Here is a 22624-nt window from a genome sequence, read left to right on the forward strand (position 1 = left end):
GCTGGCGAACCCCGCCGCGGCGCTGACCTGCCGGACGGGGGTTAGTACATCAGGAAAATGCGGTAAACAGGGGGTTTACCGCATTTTCCGCTTAGTACATCCCGCCCACTGCTGTGCTGCTGTCAGTGAGGCAGGGATGTGCTGCTGTCAGTGAGGCAGGGATGTGCTGCTGTCAGTGAGGCAGGGATGTGCCGCTGTCAGTGAGGCGGGGATGTGCTGCTGTCAGTGAGTCAGGGATGTGCCACTGTCTGTGAGGCGGAGATGTGCCGCTGTCAGTGAGGCAAGATGTGCCGCTGTCAGTGAGGCGGGGATGTGCCGCTGTCAGTGAGGCGGGGATGTGTGCCGCTGTCAGTGAGGCGAGATGTGCCGCTGTCAGTGAGGCGGGGATGTGCTGCTGTCAGTGAGGCGGGGATGTGCTGCTGTCAGTGAGGCGAGATGTGCCGCTGTCTGTGAGGCGGAGATGTGCCGCTGTCAGTGAGGCGAGATGTGCCGCTGTCAGTGAGGCGGGGATGTGCCGCTGTCATTGAGGCGGGGATGTGCCGCTGTCAGTGAGTCGGGAATGTGCCGCTGTCAGTGAGGTAGTGCTACATACTGACACTATACAGGGGCCCATTATATACACACTGACACTATGCATGGTTGCATTTACACACTGACACTATATAGGGGTCCAATGACAGTATGCAGGGGGTCCGTACACACACTGATACTACACAGGGGTCCTTTATATGTGATTGCGTGGGAGGGGGGACATCTAATGTAATAAAGCAGGACTGTTAGGCTGGGGAGAAAGACTTTATTACTGGTATTAGCAGCATGGCTGATGCAGCACCGGTCCTCCTTATCCTCCACCAGCTTTGCCTCCATTGCTGTTATCCCGGGCTGACAGGTTATGTGTGTGTGGTGGGGATTCATGGTTGTCGCTGGTGCTGGCAGGGTGGTTCCCTGTCACCCTTTCCCAGTCACTCACTGTCTCCCTGTCTGCCCTGCCTCCCCAGTAACCCACTAACTCCCTGTCACTCACTATCTCAGTCATCCACTATCTCTCTGTCATCCTTTCACCATGTCACCCACTATCTCACCGTCACTCCTGCCTCCCCTATCACCCACTATCTCCCTGTCACCCTCTCCCAGTCATCCACTATCTCCACAAGGGGGAGCACCAGCCAGAATATAGGGCATCAAAATAGTTAGGGCCGGCTCTGACCACACCGTTAGGGCCATGGTGGGAAACTTACCCATGACTTCAGAGCTGAGAGGCAGTAATGCTAACCATTACACTATCTGTAGCGTCCACCTCTGAACACCCCCTGAGTAGCATAGCACACTGTTCTCTGATTACAGCTCTCCTTTGTGCAGTGCATGCGCAGTGTAAATGTACATTTGCCGCTTCCATATTGGACGTGTGTCCACTGTACACGATTCACTATGGGCCTAATTTAAGTTTGTACACAGTGGCCAATTATCACGTAACGGAATGATAATCGGTAGACTGTGCAAGTGCTGTGCTCACAATGAGCATGCACCAAGATACAGCTGCGATCCAATTCACAGTGAGGATTTCATGGAAATATAATTGTCAGGAAGTGACCGTTTGGAGGTGTTAACAGGGAGTTTACAGGGAGTGGTTGGAAAAATGTAGATGAGTCATGGCCACTTTCGAGATGTGTACTGTATCTTCCGTCAGCTAAAGCATGGTGCCTGCGCCCAGGGCCGGTGCTAGAGTGTTCAGCGCCCCCCTGCAAATTATATATTTGCACCCTCCCATACATTACAAAGGGACAGTGCGCATCAAAAAAAGTTATGTGGTCTCACAAGGAAGATATGTGGCCACACAATAGTACCCCCATTTAAAATGACGCCACACAGTAGCACAATCTTATTCACATTACACCGAAAGTAGTAGTGCCACTTATTCATAATGCCCCAAGTGGTAGCGCAGCTTACACATTACGCCCCCAATAGTAGCACAGCTTACATATAACACCCCCAGTTGTAGAATCACTTATACATAACGCCTCCAGTAGTAGCGCAGCTTACACATAACACCCCAGTAGTAGCACAGCTTACACATAACGCCCCCGGTAGTAACGCAGCTTACACATAACGCCCCAGTAGTAGTGCCACTTATACATAACGCTTCCGGTAGTTGCCCAGCTTACACATAACGCCCCGGTAGTAGCGCAGCTTACACATAACGCTCCCAGTAGTAGTGCAGCTTACACTTACAGTAACTCCCCAGTAGTAGCGCAGTTTACACATAACGACCCCGGTAGTAGCGCAGCTTACACATAACGCCCCTGGTAGTAGTGCAGATTACACATAACGCCCCCGGTAGTACTGTAGCTTACAAATAACGCACCAGGTAGTAGTGCAGCTTATACATAATGCCCCCAGTAGTAGCACTGCTTACACATAACGCCCCCAGTAGTAACGCAGCTTACACATAACGCCCCCCGGTAGTAGTGCAGCTTACACATAACGCCCCAGTAGTAGCACCACTTATACATAATGCTTCCGGTAGTTGCGCAGCTTACACATAATGCCCCGGTAGTAGCGCAGCTTACACATAACACCCCGGTAGTAGCGCAGCTTGCACATAACGTCCCAGTAGTAGCGCAGCCTACACATACAGTAACTCCCCAGTAGTAGCGCAGTTTACACATAACACCCCCGGTAGTAGTGCAGCTTACACATAACAACCCCGGTAGTACTATAGCTTACAAATAACGCCCCCGGTAGTAGCACAGCTTATACATAACGCCCCCAATAGTAGCGCAGCTTACATATAACACCCCCAGTTGTAGAATCACTTATACATAACGCCTCCAGTAGTAGCGCAGCTTACACATAACGCCCCAGTAGTAGCGCAGCTTACACATAACGCCCCCGGTAGTAATGCAGCTTACACATAACGCCCCTGGTAGTAGCGCAGGTTACACATAACGCCCGAGTAGTAGTGCCACTTATACATAACGCTTCCGGTAGTTGCCCAGCTTACACATAACGCCCCGGTAGTAGCGCAGCTTACACATAACGCTCCCAGTAGTCGTGCAGCTTACACATACATGAACTCCCCGGTAGTAGCGCAGTTTACACATAACGACCCCGGTAGTAGCGCAGCTTACACATAACGCCCCTGGTAGTAGTGCAGATTACACATAACGCCCCCGGTAGTACTGTAGCTTACAAATAACGCACCCGGTAGTAGTGCAGCTTATACATAATGCCCCCAGTAGTAGCACTGCTTACACATAACGCCCCCAGTAGTAACGCAGCTTACACATAACGCCCCCGGTAGTAGTGCAGCTTACACATAACGCCCCAGTAGTAGCACCACTTATACATAATGCTTCCGGTAGTTGCGCAGCTTACACATAATGCCCCGGTAGTAGCGCAGCTTACACATAACACCCCGGTAGTAGCGCAGCTTGCACATAACGTCCCAGTAGTAGCGCAGCCTACACATACAGTAACTCCCCAGTAGTAGCGCAGTTTACACATAACACCCCCGGTAGTAGTGCAGCTTACACATAACAACCCCGGTAGTACTATAGCTTACAAATAACGCCCCCGGTAGTAGCACAGCTTATACATAACGCCCCCAATAGTAGCGCAGCTTACATATAACACCCCCAGTTGTAGAATCACTTATACATAACGCCTCCAGTAGTAGCGCAGCTTACACATAACGCCCCAGTAGTAGCGCAGCTTACACATAACGCCCCCGGTAGTAATGCAGCTTACACATAACGCCCCTGGTAGTAGCGCAGGTTACACATAATGCCCCAGTAGTAGTGCCACTTATACATAACGCTTCCGGTAGTTGCCCAGCTTACACATAACGCCCCGGTAGTAGCGCAGCTTACACATAACGCTCCCAGTAGTCGTGCAGCTTACACATACATGAACTCCCCGGTAGTAGCGCAGTTTACACATAACAACCCCGGTAGTAGCGCAGCCTACACATAACGCCCCCGGTAGTAGCGCAGCTTACACATAACGCCCCCCTTAGTACTGTAGCTTACACATAACGCCCCCGGTAGTAGTGCAGCTTATACATAATGCCCCCAGTAGTAGCACAGCTTACACATAACACACCCAGTAGTCGCGCAGCTTACACATAACGCCCACAGAAGTACAGCTTATTCACATTCATACTCTGACACCCACTCACATACATACATACACACACACATACACACTTTATCACTCTCTCAACCACCACTTACTTATTATAGTCTGGAAGGCTGGAACTGGAGCAGCATGTCCTCCTCCGTAGCAGTCTGCTGGTCCATATAGCTCCGCCCCCTTAGTCAGTGTAGCCCCGCCACCTCAGCCCGTGTAGCTCCGCACACTTTTCAATCCCCAACAATGACGCTGTCACCAGGGGAAGGAGGAGGCTTCTTCATGCTGCTGGCGCTGCTGCCTGTCAGTGTGACAGGCACAGCAGCCGGCAGCAGCAGGGTAGACAGGGCGGTGCAGCACAGGGATGCAGAGCACGGAGATCGGCTCTCCAGCCTGGCGCCTACCTGCTCTGCATCCCTTTGCTCAGCGGGTAGCGCCAGACCTGCCTGCGCCATTACTTCTGTGTTCAGTCTGCATAGCCATAGACCAACCCTTAGCTCGGATGTTCCATGTTTTTGCACATAGGCTACAAATGTGTACACAATTACAATTATTTATTTATTAGCAGTTTATTATATAGCGCAGCATATTCCATTGCGCTTTACAATTAGAACAACAGTTGTAGAACAAAACAGGGCAAAGACAGACATAGCGGTAGGAAGGCCCTTCTCGCAAGCTTACAATCTATAGGGAAATAGGCATTGATACACAAGGATAGATGCAACCTGTTACATAATGTTTCCCCAGATTGCTAGCTTCTTAGTGGGTTGTATGATATGATCACCCAGCAATGTTGGAAGACAAAATGTGAGGTTATGGGGACTGTGCAGAGGGAATGTAACTGGATAGGGAAGCATTGAAGGTTATGTGTGTGGGTCAGGAATTTGGTATGCTTGTCTGAAGAGGTGAGTTTTCAGGGAACGTTTAAAGGTTTGGAGACTAGTGGAGAGTCTTATTGTGCGTGGGAGGGCATTCCACAGAGTGGGTGAAGCCCGGGTTAAGTCCTGTAATTTTGAGTGGGAACAGGTAATACATCTGGATGAGAGACGCAGATCTTGTGCAGAGCGGAGGGGTCTGGTAGGGAGATATTTTGAGATGAGTGAGGAGATGTATGATGGTGCAGTTTGGGTAATAGCCTTGTATGTAAGTAAAAGTATTTTATATTTGACACGGTAGAATACCGGTAACCAATGGAGGGACTGACAGAGCGGATCAGCAGACGAAGAACGTCTGGCGAGGAAGATTAGCCTCGCAGCTGCATTTAAAATGGATTGAAGTGGTGAGAGCCTATGTTTGGGAAGACCAGTAAGGAGACTATTATAATAATCAATGCGGGAGATGATGAGTGCATGGATCAGAGTTTTTGCAGTGTCTTGTGTAAGATAAGGGCGTATTTTGGATATGTTTTTAAGGTGCATGTAACATGATTTAGAGACAGATTGAATGTGTGGAACAAACGACAGTTCAGAGTCAAGGATGACACCTAGGCAGCGAGCTTGTGGGGTAGGGGTTGTATTACAAATGAGTTTGCGATGTCTCTGGAGGGCTTCTCTTTTCATTTCAGGGTGGCAGCTTCACTTGCTAATATTAGCAGTTCCGTAGCCTAGAAAATCACAATTGCATTTGCGTACAAACATGAATTAGGCCCAATGTCTCCAAAATGAAGGAGCAATATGCTGTAGTAGCAGTGGAAGAGGGGATGGGCGTTTATAGCTTAGGGAGGCCTGATCCCCCCCTTTACTAAGTAGGATGTCTCGCATGATTTGATGAAATTGAGTAACCCAGAAGCAATAACTGCATTGGCAGATACAGTGTCATTATTGTGGATGAGAATGACCAGTTAAGTATCTATTGATTGACACTTCTCACTGGTTTCTCTACCTCACTTTGCTGATTCATCAGTATGTCACAAATTAACAGATTTTAACTGAAGGTTAATTTATTGTGACAACATAACACTGTGGAACTACTACATGGCATAAATAATTCTACAGACCTGGGGCTGGCTGATACCCAGATTCTTTTAGGAACCTTTTTGATATTTATTATTATTATTATTATTATTATTATCATAATTTATTTATATGGTGCCACAAAGGTTCTGCAGCGCCACAATATTTCCATTGTATTTTATTTTTAAATACAGTTAGCCGCGATAACGCCAATCCTATATCCAAAATGATGAAAACAGGATTTGCGCAATAATTCTAGCCACAAAAGCAGAGATTCTGTAAGTATAGAAGAAAACGGGGAAATCTGCGTGTACCCCCCAAAAAGCCAAACTAACATTATAAAAGTCTATTAGTGGCCATAATAAAACTATTTGGTGTCATTAAATCAGGTACAATGGCTGTTATATGCATTTTTTTTTTAAATGATAGAAAGCATTTTTTTGTTCCAGCAAAATAAGTACTCTTATTAAATTTGGGGGACGAGTATATATTTGGGTCATTTTACGGCATCGATTACTCCCATCTGCAAGTCTAAAAACACATGTTCCACTCATAAAGCACCCCAATATACCTGCGCCATATCTTGTACCACAATTTCCATCACTCTGTATTTTTTGATCCCAAAGATTACATTATTATTGGCCAATTAAAAATAATTAAAAACATCTAAGTTCCAAATTAGTAATTCATGGGGGTGTCTTAAGTCCAAATCCCAACATTTGTACCTTAAAACAGAGATTTTGCACTTCTTATCCCCAGCACAGAGATGGTGAAGAGAAATTTGCGATAAACCCTATGGAGATTTATTGCCGCTAACTTTTGTCGCTAATTGGATACCGTATTATCACAAATGCGATAATTTATCTTGAAACCGTGATACTGCTGGGGGCCATTCTTAAAGGTGATATGCTGTATTTGGAAATATGGCACAGGTGATCGCAAACACTCTGCCACTTTGCCAGTGCTATTGTGATCTTCTGCGCATGAGCGCTCTTTCTGAAAATATCACACGGAAGATGGCCACTGGTAATGACAATAGTGACAATACAGAGTACGGTTTTCAATGTAAATAATTAAGGTTATAAAATAGGGAAGGATGGTCAACTTCTTTTGTTTACCTTATTATAGCCAAGTTATATAGTTCATTATAATAGGTATACAGTGGCCTACACTAACACAGTGCATCCGGAAAGTATTCACAGCACTTCACTTTTTCCACATTTTGGTATGTTACAGCCTTATTCCAAAATGGAATAAAAAATTTTTTTTTTCCTCAAAATTCTACACACAATACCCCATAATGACAACGTGAAGAAAGTTTTCTTGTCATTTTTGCAAGTTTGTTACAAATAAAAAACTAAGAAATCACAGGTGCATAAGTATTCACAGCCTTTACCATGAAGCCAGAGCTGGATTAAGGCTTTGGGGGGGCCGGGGTACTTAAGAGAGGGGGCCCTGCCGGCATTCTAATTGTCCGGATGCCAGTGTCTTATGAATGACAAATTCACAAATTTTCTATATAAATATATATATATATATATATACCGTGTATATATATATATATATATATATATATATATACATACACACACAGTATATATATATATATATATATATATATATATACACACACATATACTGTATATGTATTTATGTGTATATAAAATGTGTGTGTATGTATATATACAGTATATACATACATACATACATACAGGTAGGTAGACCGGCACTCCACTCAAAGGTAAATGGTGCTCTGGTGCCCTCCAAAAAACATGGATGCATAAACTTGGAAAGAAAGGCGGCACTCAGAGACGGCGTGACTAGAAAATCATGTATTAAATGCTCATAGATGACGATGTTTCGGGGCCAATCCTGCCCCTTTGTCAAGGTGAGGTACAGGTGCACCTCACTTTGACAAAGGAGCAGGATTGGCCCGAAACGTCGGCATCTATGAGTATTTAATACATGATTTTCTAGTCACGCCATCTCTGAGTGCCACCATTCTTTCCAAGTTTATATATATATATATATATATATATATATATATATATATATACAGTACATATACACATATACATAGAAACATAGAATTTGACGGCAAATAAGAACCACTTGGCCCATCTAGTCTGCCCCCTTTTTTTTATCCTTTAGGCAATCTCAATCTTTTTTTAACCTTAATTCTTTGTAAGGCTATTCATATGCCTATCCCAAGCATGTTTAAATTGCTCTACAGTCTTAGCCTCTACCACCTCTGATGGGAGGCTATTCCACTTATCCACTACCCTTTCTGTGAAGTATTTTTTTCCTTACATTTCCCCTGAACCTCCCCCCCTCCAGTCTCAGTGTATGTCCACAAGTTCTAATACTTCTCTTCCTTTGAGGAATGTTTTCCTCCTGAACTTTGTTAAGACCCTTGATATATTTGAAAGTTTCTATCATGTCCCCCCTTTCCCTTCTCTCCTCCAAACTATACATGTTAAGATCTTTTAGCCTTTCCGGCTAAGTTTTGTGATGTAGGCCATGCACCATTTTAGTTGCCATTCTTTGTACACTCTCTAATGTATTTATATCCTTCTGGAGATAGGGTCTCCAGAACTGGACACAGTATTCCAGATGGGGCCGAACCAATGACCTATACAGTGGCATTATCACTTCTTTTTTCCTGCTACTGATTCCTCTCCCTATGCAACCAAGCATCTGACTTGCCTTTCTCATTGCTTTGTTGCATTGCTTTCCTGCCTTCAAGTCACTTGAAATAGTGACTCCTAAATCCCTTTCCTCCTCAGTAGTTTCCATTATACTTGATACTATATTTAGCCTTTGGGTTTTTGAGACCCAAGTGCATGATTTTGCATTTTGTTAGCATTAAACTGTAGTTGCCACGTTCTTGACCATTTCTCAAGCCTACCTAGGTCATCAATCATTTGTTTTACCCCTCCCGGTGTGTCTACCCTGTTGCATATCTTTGTATCATCTGCAAAAAGGCATACCTTTCCTTCAATACCATTTGCAATGTCACCAACAAAGATATTAAAGAGAACTGGACCAAGTACAGATCCCTGGGGTACTCCACTGGTAACATTTCCCTCCATAGATTGCACTCCATTAACTACAACTGTCTGTTTCCTATCCTGCAACCAGGTTCTTATCCATTTAACCGTTTTATAATCCACCCCCACGCTTTCAAGTTTATTTAGCAGTATGCGATGTGGGACAGTGTCAAATGCCTTGCTAAAGTCTAGATATGCTGGGATCAGTACTAAATCCCGCTGGACGGGATCCCGGTGGTCGAAATACCGACGCCGGAATCCCAACCACACAATCCCGACAAGGGTGGCGAGCGGAACGCAGCCCCTTGTGGGCTCGCTTCGCTCACCACGCTGCGGGCATGGTGCCTCGCTACGCTCGGCACACTATAATATTCTCCCTCTATGGGTGTCGTGGACACCCACGGAGGGAGAATATGTCGAGATTGTGCCGGTTGGGATTCCGGCGTCGGTATTTCGACCGCTGGGATTACGTCCGGCGGGATCTTCACCGCCTCCTGATATGCTACATCTACAGCTCCCCTTGATCTATTATTTTCATCACAGAGTCTAAAAAGTCAATAAGATTTGTTTGGCATGATCTCCCACCAGTAAATCCATGCTGTTTTGGATCCTGTAAGTTGTTTGATTTAAGATATTCCACAACTCTTTCTTTTAATAGTTTTTCCATTACTTTCCCTACTACTGATGTAAGGCTTACTGGTCTGTAGTTACTTGCTTCTTCCTTGCTTACACTTTTGTGCAGTGGAACTACATTTGCTCTTTTCCAGTCCTCTGGAATAGCACATGTATTTAGTGACTAGTTAAATAATTCTGTTAAAGGTGTAACCAGCACATCTTTTAGCTCTTCGAGTGTCCTTGGGTGTGTCCCATCTGGTCCCATTGATTTATCCACTTTTAGTTTTGAAAGTTCTGTTAGGACCTTCTCCTCTGTAAATGTCTTTCATCTGCCTTATTTTTATGAATGTCCTTGCAACTTAACTGTGGCCCCATCCCTTCTTCTGTACGCTTCCAATCCAACCTGATGGAGCTTGAGAGGGGCTCCAAAGATGAATGGGCGAAACTGCACAAAGATAGGTGTGCCAAGCTTGAGGCATCATATTCAAAAAGATTTAAGGCTGTAATTGCTGCCAAAGGTGCATCAACAAAGTACTGAGCAAAGGCTGTGAATACTTATGTACATGTAATTTCTTAGTTTTTTTATTTTGAATAAATGTGCAAAAATCTAAAATCTAAAAAAAAATGGGGTATTGTGTGTAGAATTTTGAGGTTTTGATGGAAAAAAATAATTTATTCCATTTTGGAATAAGGCTGTAACATAACAATATGTGGAAAAAGTGAAGCGCTGTGAATACTTTCTGGATGCACTGTACATTTTTCCTCCTACATATACTATTCCATGGTGAACCACAATGGACTCAGGAAATATGTGAAATGACTGCATCAGCTTAGGGAATTACAGTCTAAATATTATGAACAGTGAACAAAAGATGTACAGGGGCGAGTGCTTTCTCTTTAGGGAAGTGCAGAAAACACTTTGCTGCTATTATTTGCATGGGAGCATTGTGTTCTCAATGACTCAAGTTCAAAGTCCGCATAATTCATATCAATTCAATGTTCTCCACAGGAAACAGACAACAGAATATATTTGTTGAAATATTGAATTATGTGAGAACTACTGTATTAAGAAGCTAATCCTTTACAATGGTAAATAGAACTCTTACGGGTTATGAGTAATGGAAAGTGCAGGACAAAATGGGCATCTGTCTGTTATCAAGCATGATCGCATCTGCCTGATCAGACAACGCTACCAACAATGAGCCTCATTAAGACTTTATTAAAAGGAAATTAAGCCGGGAATGCAAATATGTAAAAAAAACATATACAGTAGCGCTTTCGTGCTGGGGATGCAGACATAATGTCGACATTGTTGTCATCAGGGACCAGAGGGTTAGGGTTAGGCTGCAGCAGTACAGAGCTAGGTTTAGGCTACTGGAAGGGAAGTTTTAGGGTTAGGCACTAGGGGAAGGGTTAGGCTATGAGATGAGTGGTTAGGGTTAGGCTACTGGAGGGGGTGTTAGGGTTAGGCTATGGGGGGGGGGGTTAGGCTACTGTGGGGGAGGTGTGGGGGAGGTGGTTGTAATCAGAAAGGACATGTGTTTGTAGAGTTATTTATTCAGTATAGCATAGGACGCCAGGCCTATTAAGACGCTGCAGTGGCTAGTTTATGAAGTGGCTAGCTATCAAGTGGTAGATAAAAACAACAGCAGTGTTATACCTGTGTTAAACCGAAGGAAAACAGAAGGCAAACAAACTCACAAGTTAACAGAAGGACTGCATTACAACCTCAAAACTCTGGAACTTTATGTGGCCTCTCCTCGCCTCTAACATGAGAACACCAAGACCAGGCTTACCACCTCTCTGGCTGAGAACATCAAGTCTGCCCCTGGGTCTAACCATCAAGATGAACAGGGAACTGTGGGGGCACAGCACCATGACCATGCTCAGCAGGGACATCCCCATTGCTTCTGAGTATTGAGTATGCCCCCCACATTCTCCTACCCACCCGTACTAAGATCTGATCAAAATTTTATCCCGATCCTACAGTACTTCTGCCACTAGTTGCCTGCTATTGTGTTTTTTTTTTTCATTGCTCGCTTCCACCCCACCATGTGTTTTTCCTGTAATGTTTACCTCCACTGATTGCACGCCTTTCCATTGTGCCCTACATTCAGGGTACATCATACTACTACATAAGCATCAGTTTTTCCCATATATGAACTTGGCCCTTGTATGGCTCACCTCCCACAGTGTAACCTTCAAAGTGCGCCCAACATGGCTGCCCCATATGGTACACTTGTGGATGGGATGAAAAATAGATAGGCCTGATGGTTTTGATGGAACCCTACTCTGAACTGTAGGACTCTGAAATCACCCCCATTTTGTGTCATCTCTTCTATTCCATCCTGGGTAATCCTACGCTGAGCGCCCAAAATGGCTGCTGCACCTGGTACCTTGTGAGGGTGGAATACACAACCCTTGGAAGCTATTACCCAAAATGCCTACACCAAGCCTGCATTATGCTTTCTGTGTGCTTAAGGTTTTCTTTTATGTCTGTGTGGCTTATCTATTGTTGTATTACTCAAATCCTCTGTATCATGAGCATTGTTTTTGATATCTGTAAAGCGCCTTGAGTCCTGTTGGAGAAAGAGCGCTATATAAATAAAATTATTATTATTATTATTATTATTATTACTGGAGGGGAGTGTTAGGGTTAGGCACTAGGGGAAGGGTTAGGCTATGAGATGAGAGGTTAGGGTTAGGCTACTGGAGGGGGTGTTAGGGTTAGGCTATGGGGGGGTTAGGCTACTGGAGGGGAGTGTTAGGGTTAGGCACTAGGGGAAGGGTTAGGCTATGGGAGGAGAGGTTTGGGTTTTGGATACTGGAGGGTAGTGTTAGGGTTAGGCTATGGGAGGGGGGTTAGGCTACTGGAGGGGAGTGTTAGGGTTAGGCACTAGGGAAAGGGTTAGGCAATGGGAGAAGAGGTTAGAGTAAGGCTACTGGAGTGGAGTGTTAGGCGCTAGGAGTAGGGCTAGGCTATGGGAAGGGAGGTTAGGGTTAGGCACTAGGGAGGGTTATAGTTAGGAGATAGGGTGAGGAATTCTTCCAGCCAGAAGCACCGCAAGATGAGCTGCTGGAGTCGCTGGACCCACTGTGCCAGATAAGTCATCACTGGACCACCAGGAGTGTTTTGTCGACATTACAGCCATGTCAACATGCTCATGTTGACACAAGATACCACATCCACGTGCTGGTGGTGGTGCTGGTGGGGATTTACTATGTGCAACAAATGTAGAGTTGAGAGGGGACAAGTTGCAATGCATAAATAAGGTTGCTCACTATTTGGATGCTAGCTGTGAAAAGAAAATGCACATGCACCCCTTGATTCACAACATGACCCACTTATCATTGATAGTATTATGCTTAATTGTTGCACTTTTAAAGATCAATGTAATATCTAAGCAATCTCATCCAATGGTATTGTGTATATATATTTGCCTAGCTCATCTTACATTTAATCTTGTACGTATATTTTGCTATGACAGTTGCTCTGCATGTTTCATGCAGGAATATGGGAGTAGATGTGCTTCATGCCAATAGCACATACTGTACCTAGATAAACTATTATTTAAAGATTAACTAAACCCCAACAATACAATTGTTCAGTGTTAACCTGACTTTCCATTGCAGTTGTTCTTAAGAATGTAATCATCTGAGCTGCTGTGACATCAGAGGCACCATCCCTAAATCCAATAATACACATACAGTATACACATACATATATCAATGTCATAAAATGTCTGCATTTTATGTTTAAATAATACTTCCACATTTGGATATGTCCTCTTTAACGTAGTGCTGCCCAATTTTGTTTAATTTACAGAGATCTGATCCCTGGTTTGGGATGTAGTGAAAAGGTCGACAATGACCTCTTAATGTCTACACCACAGTGTTGACAGTTATGATCTCAACATTGTTACAATGTTAACAGGCAAGGTGTCGACTCTGTCAGAATATCGACATTAGGGGTAGGCAGGCAGGCAGCAGGAGGCGGCTAGGGTTAGGCTGCACATAAGGGGTTAGGTACTAGAGGAAGGGATAGATCTAGGGATTAGGGTTAGGGGAATAATACGAGAATGCCGAGGGTTCATAGATCTGACCCGGAAGTGACTGTCACATGACTGCTGGAACCCAGAAGACGCCGCTGCACCAGGAGCAGGTAAGTCATCGCTGGGCCACCAAGAGCGATATGTCAAAATTCTAACATGCTGATATTTCATAACTGCCTACATGATGATGATCAACATCAATACAATGACCATGTTGACCTTCTCGTATATCTGCATGATGAATTCCTACATTATGACTGTTGACGTATCATACCCAACCCCCGGTCCTGGTTGTTCCCCTGATCCCTGCATTTCTAACCTATTGGCAGCAGCCAGATATCACGGATGCCAGCATGCCGACAACATCTCAATACATCCATTGGTTGCCCCTGCAGGTAACAGATCCACAAAGGAGGGACAACTTGGAGCCCTGTGCTACCACACACCAGCAGGAGTAAGCCATTTCCTCCCTGATCCGGAGCACCATAAGTGGACTCTCTAATCGCTTGTGTTCCGTTCTATCATCTGGAGGACACATCACATTCATGAACAATACTGGTGAGATTCTGCTAATTATAGGCTTTCCTTTGGAGATTGGACTGTGTTAATTGTCCTTCAACAAACTGATTGAGTGGGTTACAATTCAGTTCACTGTGTTGCCTTATGATACAACACATATAACAGGTGCACTTATATGATACCACGTGTGTAACAGGTGTTCTTGTATGATACAACAAATGTAATAGGTATACTTGTATGATACAACATATGTAACAGGTGTACTTGTATGATACAACATATGTAACAGGTGTACTTGTATGATACAACACATGCAACAGGTGTACTTGTATGATACAACACATGTAACAGGTGTACTTGTATGATACAACACATGTAACAGGTATACTTGTATGATACCACACATGTAACAGGTGCACTTGTATGATACAACACATGTAACAGGTGTACTTGTATGATACAACACATGTAACAGGTGTACTTGTATGATACAACACATGTAACAGGTGTTCTTGTATGATACAACAAATGCAATAGGTGTACTTGTATGATACAACACATGTAACAGGTGTACTTGTACAATACAAGCATTTGTAATAGGTGTACTTGTACGATACCACACATGTAACAGGTGCACTTGTATGATACAACACATGTAACAGGTGTACTTGTATGATACAACAAATGTAACAGGTGTACTTGTACGATACTGCATTTGTAATAGGTGTACTTGTATGATACCACACATGTAACAGGTGTACTTGTATGATACAACAAATGTAACAGGTATACTTGTATGGTACAACACATGTAACAGGTGCACTTGTATGATACCACACATGTAACAGGTGTACTTGTATGATACAACAAATGTAACAGGTATACTTGTATGGTACAACACATGTAACAGGTGTACTTGTACGATACAAGCATTTTTAATAGGTGTACTTGTACGATACCACACATGTAACAGGTGCACTTGCATGATACTACACATGTAACAGGTGTACTTGTGCAATACCACACATGTAACAGGTGTACTTGTATGATACAACAAATGTAACAGATGTACTTGTATGATACCACATGTGTAATTGGTGTACTTGTAACACATGTAAAAGGTGTACAATACAACACAGGCAGGGCTGTTTCTAGGCTATTTGGCTCCCAGTGCAAGATTTAATTATGCGCCCCCCTCCTTCCCCATTGCCATAAAAAAATGCGCCCTCCCGTCCCCCATAAATATAAAAAATAAAGAATTTGCGCGCGCGCTCCTAGAAAGGGTGTGTGGCCGTGCTAAAATGGGCGTGGCCTCATTAATCGACACGTGGCACATTTAGGGCATCTGTAACAACCCGGGGCTTTATGTTGAACATTTGGTTCATCAGCCATCCCCATCCCAGTGATATCTGTACGTACCAATCGATCCCTTAAATTCTGACCCCTCCTGAACGCAGCTATTGGTCTAATGTTTTTAAGCCCTGGGTTGTTACAGATGCCCTAAATGTGCCACGTGTCGATATATGGTGGTGTGCAAGGATTTTAAACATCCACATAATAGAGAAAAAAAGTACACCATTAGACATGTGATCTCGTGTAATACTTCATTTGTAGTATACGCTATCGTCTGTCCTTGTGGTCTTTATTACATAGGCCAGACTACGCATAAGCTAAGTGAAAGGATGGCGGCGCATCGTTCGGCCATCAAACTGACACTTGAGGGAAAGACGGTTGACCAACCGGTGGCACATCATTTCAAATCAGCTGGCCATAAATTGTGTGATCTCAGATATTTTGGTATAGATCACGTACCACTTACTTTGTGGGGAGGTGATAGGGCTAGATACTTGCTCGAGAAGGAATCAAGATGGATTATGAGGCTGAATACGTTTGCTCCGTTTGGTCTGAATGACAAGATCAATTGGAATGCTGTATAATTATGTTACAAGCAGGTGCGGGTTTTGTTTGTAGGTTGTGAGTACTTTATCTTTATGGTAATTTTGGGGGTGTATCTCCATGAATTGGTTGGGGTGGCTTCCTTGGTGATGATGGTGCTGTTCCTTGTATTTGGGAACTGCATTCAATAATTCGTTTCTATAGACTTTTGGTATAGTTTTGTAATGACCCACATCTGAGTAGTGGTAGGATGTTATATCCTATTGTAACTGTTGGTTTGGGTCTGTTTAATGTATATATATTTTTGTGTGTCATGTTTTAAGATGTTAGTTATGTTTTGTTTTTGTCTTTGGTCCCTGCCAGGCTATAGCTGCAAGCCCCGGGGGAACCGGTTTCTGGAGCTGCAACACCGGGTATTTCCTACTCTACAGACAGTGGGGCTGGTGACGCGCAAGCTGTGCGTTGCCTTGGCAACATGATATCGGGAGCGGAAACAGAAGTGGATGCGGCGGCCGTGAACGGAAGCCAGGGGGATGGCGGCGGAGTTTGGCGGGACCTGTACAGGTATTTAAATGTATGTCTGTCTATGTCATTCATTTCTTGTATGGTACTGAGGACGGAGCTGTAGCTCTGAAACGTGCGTCTACCTGCAATACAAGTTTGGTGTTTTCATTGCATTTGTCTCCAGTGCGGTGATTTTTGGAAAGATATATATATATATATATATATATATATATATATATACACACACAAACGACCCGGCACTCCCCTCTTCATAACAGTAATGTGGCGGTGCCTTCCTGGAGAAACTTGCTATTCCTCAATATGCAAGATGGGTAAAAGGCGGCATTCAAACAGACTGGTGAACAGGAATGAAGAATTTATTCAGTTAAAAACCATTATTCAAACAAAAAAAAAGAATTTATTCAGCCTATACAGCCATAGGCTGTATAGGCTGAATAAAATCTTCATTCCTGTTCACCAGTCTGTTTGAGTGCCGCCTTCCACCCATCGTATGTATATATATATATATATATATATATATATATATATACATACAGTATATATTTATATATACATATACCTAGTAACTGCTGCTATCGCTGCACTTCTACATTTACAATAAGACAAATATTTATATCTCTACTTTTTAATATAATTGTTCTTTAAATGTATACAAAAGACTTGTTGAATTTTTGAGTAGTGCCTCCCTTCCTTTTATAATACTTGTGGGTTGTGCTCAGGTCAGGTTGGTAGACCCAAGAGTGGCATGGTCTTTTCTGCCTTATATCCTGGCAAATAAGTCCTGATGCATTATAAATATTAGCCAGGATCAGGTCGTACTCTTGTCCTCCACCCTGAAGAAACACCCAAAATTGGGGTAAAAGAGATCTGAAAAGGAGAAAAATAGGGTCCCCGGAGAATAAATACTGTACACAGTAATTTATACTTATATGGTTCCATACTTCATTAGCTGATTCTATTGTCATCAGATTCAAGAAGTATTTGAAATAGGCCAGTGGGGAGTAAATGACATAGGCTGGGATCTAAGAGAAGTTAGCACCTTATTGGATAGCTACAACCAGGGCTGCCATCAGAAATTGTGGTGCCCGGGATTGCCAAAATAAACAAGGAGGTTGGAGCTGTGGATAATGTGGGTGGAACTACAGGAGGCGTGGGGCTTCAATTTGTGCGTAAACCAGTTTAAAAAAAAGTAATAGTTTTAGGGTGGGTGTTATTATAACATATGAATCTATCATATAAATTATATGATACCCTAAGCCTGCCTCAGCCACCTCAGTGTGATATATAAATACCCTCATGGCAGCTCCACCTCATACATACACACACATACATACCCCAACCACCTACCTCTCACACATATACCTAGCCCTGTCTCAGCCACCTCCCTCTCACACACATGCCGCAGCCCTATCCACCTCCCTATCACACATATCTACCTTGGCCACTTCCCTCTCAAAGATATATATGCTCCTGTCTCACAGCTGTCAGACCAGGGCTGGACTGCCCATCTGGCACTTCTGGCAGATGTCAGAAGGGCAGATTGGCTGGTGGGCCAGTCCTGTCACACAGAGAGACGATTTCGGCCCCCAGTCCGTCCCTGTGTCAGACGCTAGTTGGTCTGCCACAATTCTGCAGACATAATGCTGCCTTCTCTTTGACGTCTGTAAAACGTGATGCTTCCTTGTGTTGCTATGTATTTGTTAGTCCATACTGTTGGTTGATTTGTCTCCTCCATGGTGGTGGCCATTTTGTTGAGGACATTTTGATACATTTATACCCTTGTCTGCAGCTGTTGAAGATGACTCGCTCTTTGTTCGGGCCCAGGACAAATAGTCCCAGAAATCTCCCCCCTCATGGCTGTGCTGGCTAGAGCTGGAAACTATTACACAGTCCAGGTTTCTTATATTAACCACTGATTTGGGCATTTTCACATTGGTAGCAGAACAGAACCCAACTGAATCCCATTTGGGTTCAATGACCAGATGCTGTTTGCTGTGCTCCCAGCACTGGGGGCCTAAAGCCATATTCTACTACAGGGGCCTTGTGATGCCTTCTCCTCTTTCTAACTGCATGATTCTAAGGGGGACATTTAGTAAGCAGTGATTAGAGTGGAGAAGTGAGCCAGTGGAGAAGTGCACACGGCAACCAATCAGCACTGAAGTAACATCTATAATTTTCATACTATAAAATTATACAGAGAGCTGCTGATTGGTTGATGTGGCAACTTCTCCACTGGCTCACTTCTCCGCTCTTATCACTGCTTAGTTTATGTCCCCCTTAGCCTCAACATAGAATAAAGAGGTCTCCAAATTAGCACCAGCAGCATATATTATCTATCATTATCACTACAGACATATTATATAGATATAGAACATAATATATATATGTATATGTGTCATTATCTCAGTAGAGGAACCAAAATGTGTGTTTTTGAATTTTAGATAAGGGATACTCCACCTGTATAGTATATAAGCGCCAACTGGAAACATTTTAAATGAAGTTATAGAAAAGAAAATAACTTACTACATGACCGTCTCTGCCACACTGTGGTTTTCTGTTTGTTTGTTTGTTTGTTCTTTATTAAGCTAACAATGAAATTGGATTTAATATCATAGGATTGTACAGACCTCAAGGGATCTTACTGGCAATGCCATTGCAAATAGATGAAGCTTTCGGTAATGAGACCATACAGCAAAGTGGAATGAAACATCTGTTCTATATCACAACTCCTAAATAAAGTTGACCTTAAGAAGAAATGTAATGATTTTTATATGACACTTTGTAACATATGCTTATGTTGCTCTGTACCAATAATGACAATTGTACCCTCACAAGAGCACTCTGTTTTCCATTAGTTACTCCTGCTGTCTTGTCCTTTAATAACAGTCATCTGAAATCATGAAAAACTCTGTTACTGAGAGTCCTTGAGATGTAGACACCAAACCCTGCAAAAAGGGGTTCTACTGGGTGAGATCTACCGACGTGAGGCATGTGTCATTAATTTCTACAATGTAAAGTAAATATACTGTAGGCTAGATGACCATAACAAATAAAAAAATATATATTTGTCAAAGTCGTCTGAATTTTTTTAATTGTATACAATGCATTTATAAATTTTAGTTATTAATTTCCTTTAAACCTATTTACATTTTAAAAAATCTGTGAATGTGTGTCCTGATGCTATATGTTGTACTGCTTCCGGCAGCTGCAGTTAAAGTGATTTTAGCATACAGTACTGTAATTCCTTCTCACAATTCTAGTTCTGTCTGCAATACACTGAAAAGGTTCTTTCTAATACATGCCATGGGAAAACCTTACTATCAAACATTGTAGTCCCAGAGGAGATTTAAATTATCCATCTACTAAATTTACTATTCTAGAATCCAAAATATTACACAATAATAATCTGTCTCTGGGTGCCCTAGATAGAGAATATGTGGAGCACTCAGCTGATCTGAAGATCAGTAACCACTCAGCTATCTATAGTTTCTCATTCCTCATTTAGGACTAGGGGCCTGATTCATATCTGTAAGAAATTGCCCAGCCGCAAGGAAGCGGCTGTGCAATTCCGTCTAATTAAAATGCAAAGGCAGCAGGAGGCATCTGTAGGAGATTCATCTGTAGGAGATTGATGCTTCCTGCATCCATTTGTGAGGATCTTAGTGCTGCACCTGAGGATGCAGCCTTGGATCACCATAGCGACCATTGGTCATGGTTCACAACACCAAGGGTCCAGGAAGTCTGCATCAGACGACGCAGACCCTGGACCTGTCACACCTTCAGAATAAGGGTGACACGCCCCCCATTTTGAAGAATGGTGCCGGGTGCGCCCGTGCGCCTCCAAACACAACAGCATGTCAATCATGCTGGGGCTGTGAGTGACATATCAAGACCAGTTCTGTACAATCACATAAAGGGTCTTGCGCCTGCGTAGACCCTTAAATATCATATTTGATCCCTGCCAGTATCCACTGCAGCCACCATGCGTCCCGGGGCCTATCTTTTTGGAAGACCTGTCCTTTGCAATACTAATCACATATGTTAGTAAATATGCTATTAGTATCATTGTGAATTGTGCTGGAATATTGGGGGTCATTCAGATCTGATCGCTGGGCTGCTAATTTTGCTGTCCTGCGTTCAGATAGTTGCCGCCTCCAGGGGGAGTGTAAATTCGCTGTGCAAGTGTGCAATGCTATGTATACACCAAGCTGCTAAAATCCACTTTGTGCAGTCTCTGTGCAGCCCAGGACTTACTTTTACAGTGTGATCACATCAGGCTGATCGGGGCCAGAGCTGACGTCAGACGCCCTCCCTGATAACGCTTGGGCACGCCTGTGTTTTTCAGAACACTCCCAACAAACGGTCAGTTACCAGCAAACAAATGGACTCTTCCTGTCAATCACCTTGCGAACGCCTGTGCAAATGGAATTTTCGCACCATCCCATTGCTGACCGCCAATGCCCGTTGTTGTTGTCCGACGTGCGTGCGCATTGCTGTGCATCTGCATGCGCAGTTAGTAACTGATAGCCCGCTGTGCGAAAATGCACAACAGCGAACAGATCTGAATGACCCCCATAGTCCGCATCTTTAGTATATCCCGCCCTAAGTGCACTTCCTATAACTTTCCCAAACTATGTGGGTGTGGGTGGATCTGTAGGCTTTGAAAATCCTGTAATCATCATAATTTGAACTTTTACATAAAGAACGGTAATTTGCACATAATGTCTGAAATCAGTATTACTATTTTGATTATAATTATTTATTAACATTTACAAGATAGATTATGGGCCTGATACTCAGGAGGAAGAAAAGCAACAGTAAAGAGCAAATAACTATGGACCAGGACAAACCATCTTGCAATGCAAGGGGCGCAAAGACATTTTATTTTATTTTTTTGTATGCAGGATAAACGCTGAATGCTTGTGCATGTCGCTAACAAATGCTGGGTAGCTTTATTTTTACACTGCAATGTAAATTTGAGTTTGGACACGCCGCTCTAAAATCTACATCTCTGCACATTTTAAATCAGCCCCAACTGCAATGTATACGGTTTTGCCATGAGGAAGAAACTAGTTATTTTTTATGTAGGCCCTATCATCATAGGCATTTCGGAATTTAACATTATTAGTTTATTGGACCCGCTTCACTTCAATCACACACACCCTCCCCCCCCCACACCTTACTCAGCTGTCCCATCTTCCACTCTATCGGGTACTGCCCCATCCTCTCTGCTGTTCTGACCCCCACCGCTCCATCCCAACCAACATCCTCACCCCTGTGGCTCCATACCACCTCTGTCTTATCGTTCCGTCCTGTCACCTGCAAACCCCCCCCCCCCCCCCCTTCTCCCATCGCTCCGACACTCTGAAATTCAATCATACAACAGAAGAAAATTTACAATTGTAGAGAAATAAAAAATAATATAAAATTAAGCCAAATAAGGTGTTGGATAGTGTTAATAAAGTAAGGGAAGGGCTGCTAGCAGGAAGTACACTTAGGGGATGTGTATGTAGTGTCAAGTGTGGGCCACATAGTAAGAGACCCAAGGAGAAAATATTGCAGAGAACTTGTGGGGACCTTCATGTAGTCAACTGGTGATATACTCCAGATGATAAGTATGCCAAATGGAGTTACATAGGGGGTCATTCCGAGTTGTTCGCTCGGTAAAAATCTTCGCATCGCAGCGATTTTCCGCGTAATGCGCATGCGCAATGTCCGCACTGCGACTGCGCCAAGTAAATTTGCTATGCAGTTAGGATTTTTACTCACGGCTTTTTCATCGTTCTGGCGATCGTAATGTGATTGACAGGAAATGGGTGTTACTGGGCGGAAACAGGCCGTTTTATGGGCGTGTGGGGAAAAACGCTACCGTTTCCGGAAAAAACGC

General features: G+C 43.6%; 1 protein-coding gene and 1 long non-coding RNA gene across 3 annotated transcripts in view; one reads left to right on the top strand and one right to left on the bottom strand.

The window, feature by feature from the left end:
- LOC134931894 (uncharacterized) overlaps positions 1-19810 on the top strand; it is a 155342-nt gene extending 135532 nt beyond the window's left edge. The window contains exons 4-6 of one of the 2 annotated variants that reach the window (XR_010179196.1): positions 14193-14355; positions 16576-16786; positions 19353-19810. This is a non-coding gene — a long non-coding RNA (uncharacterized LOC134931894). The remainder of the gene's footprint in view (positions 1-14192; positions 14356-16575; positions 16787-19352) is intronic. The other variant, XR_010179195.1, reaches the window with a different exon arrangement.
- Positions 1-22624, bottom strand: part of SLCO3A1 (solute carrier organic anion transporter family member 3A1) — a 619509-nt gene that overhangs the window by 494990 nt on the left and 101895 nt on the right. The gene's annotated exons all lie outside the window — the stretch shown is intronic.

The sequence above is a fragment of the Pseudophryne corroboree genome, chromosome 6, assembly GCF_028390025.1.
Source record: "Pseudophryne corroboree isolate aPseCor3 chromosome 6, aPseCor3.hap2, whole genome shotgun sequence".
In the NCBI taxonomy this organism is placed as follows: domain Eukaryota; kingdom Metazoa; phylum Chordata; class Amphibia; order Anura; family Myobatrachidae; genus Pseudophryne; species Pseudophryne corroboree.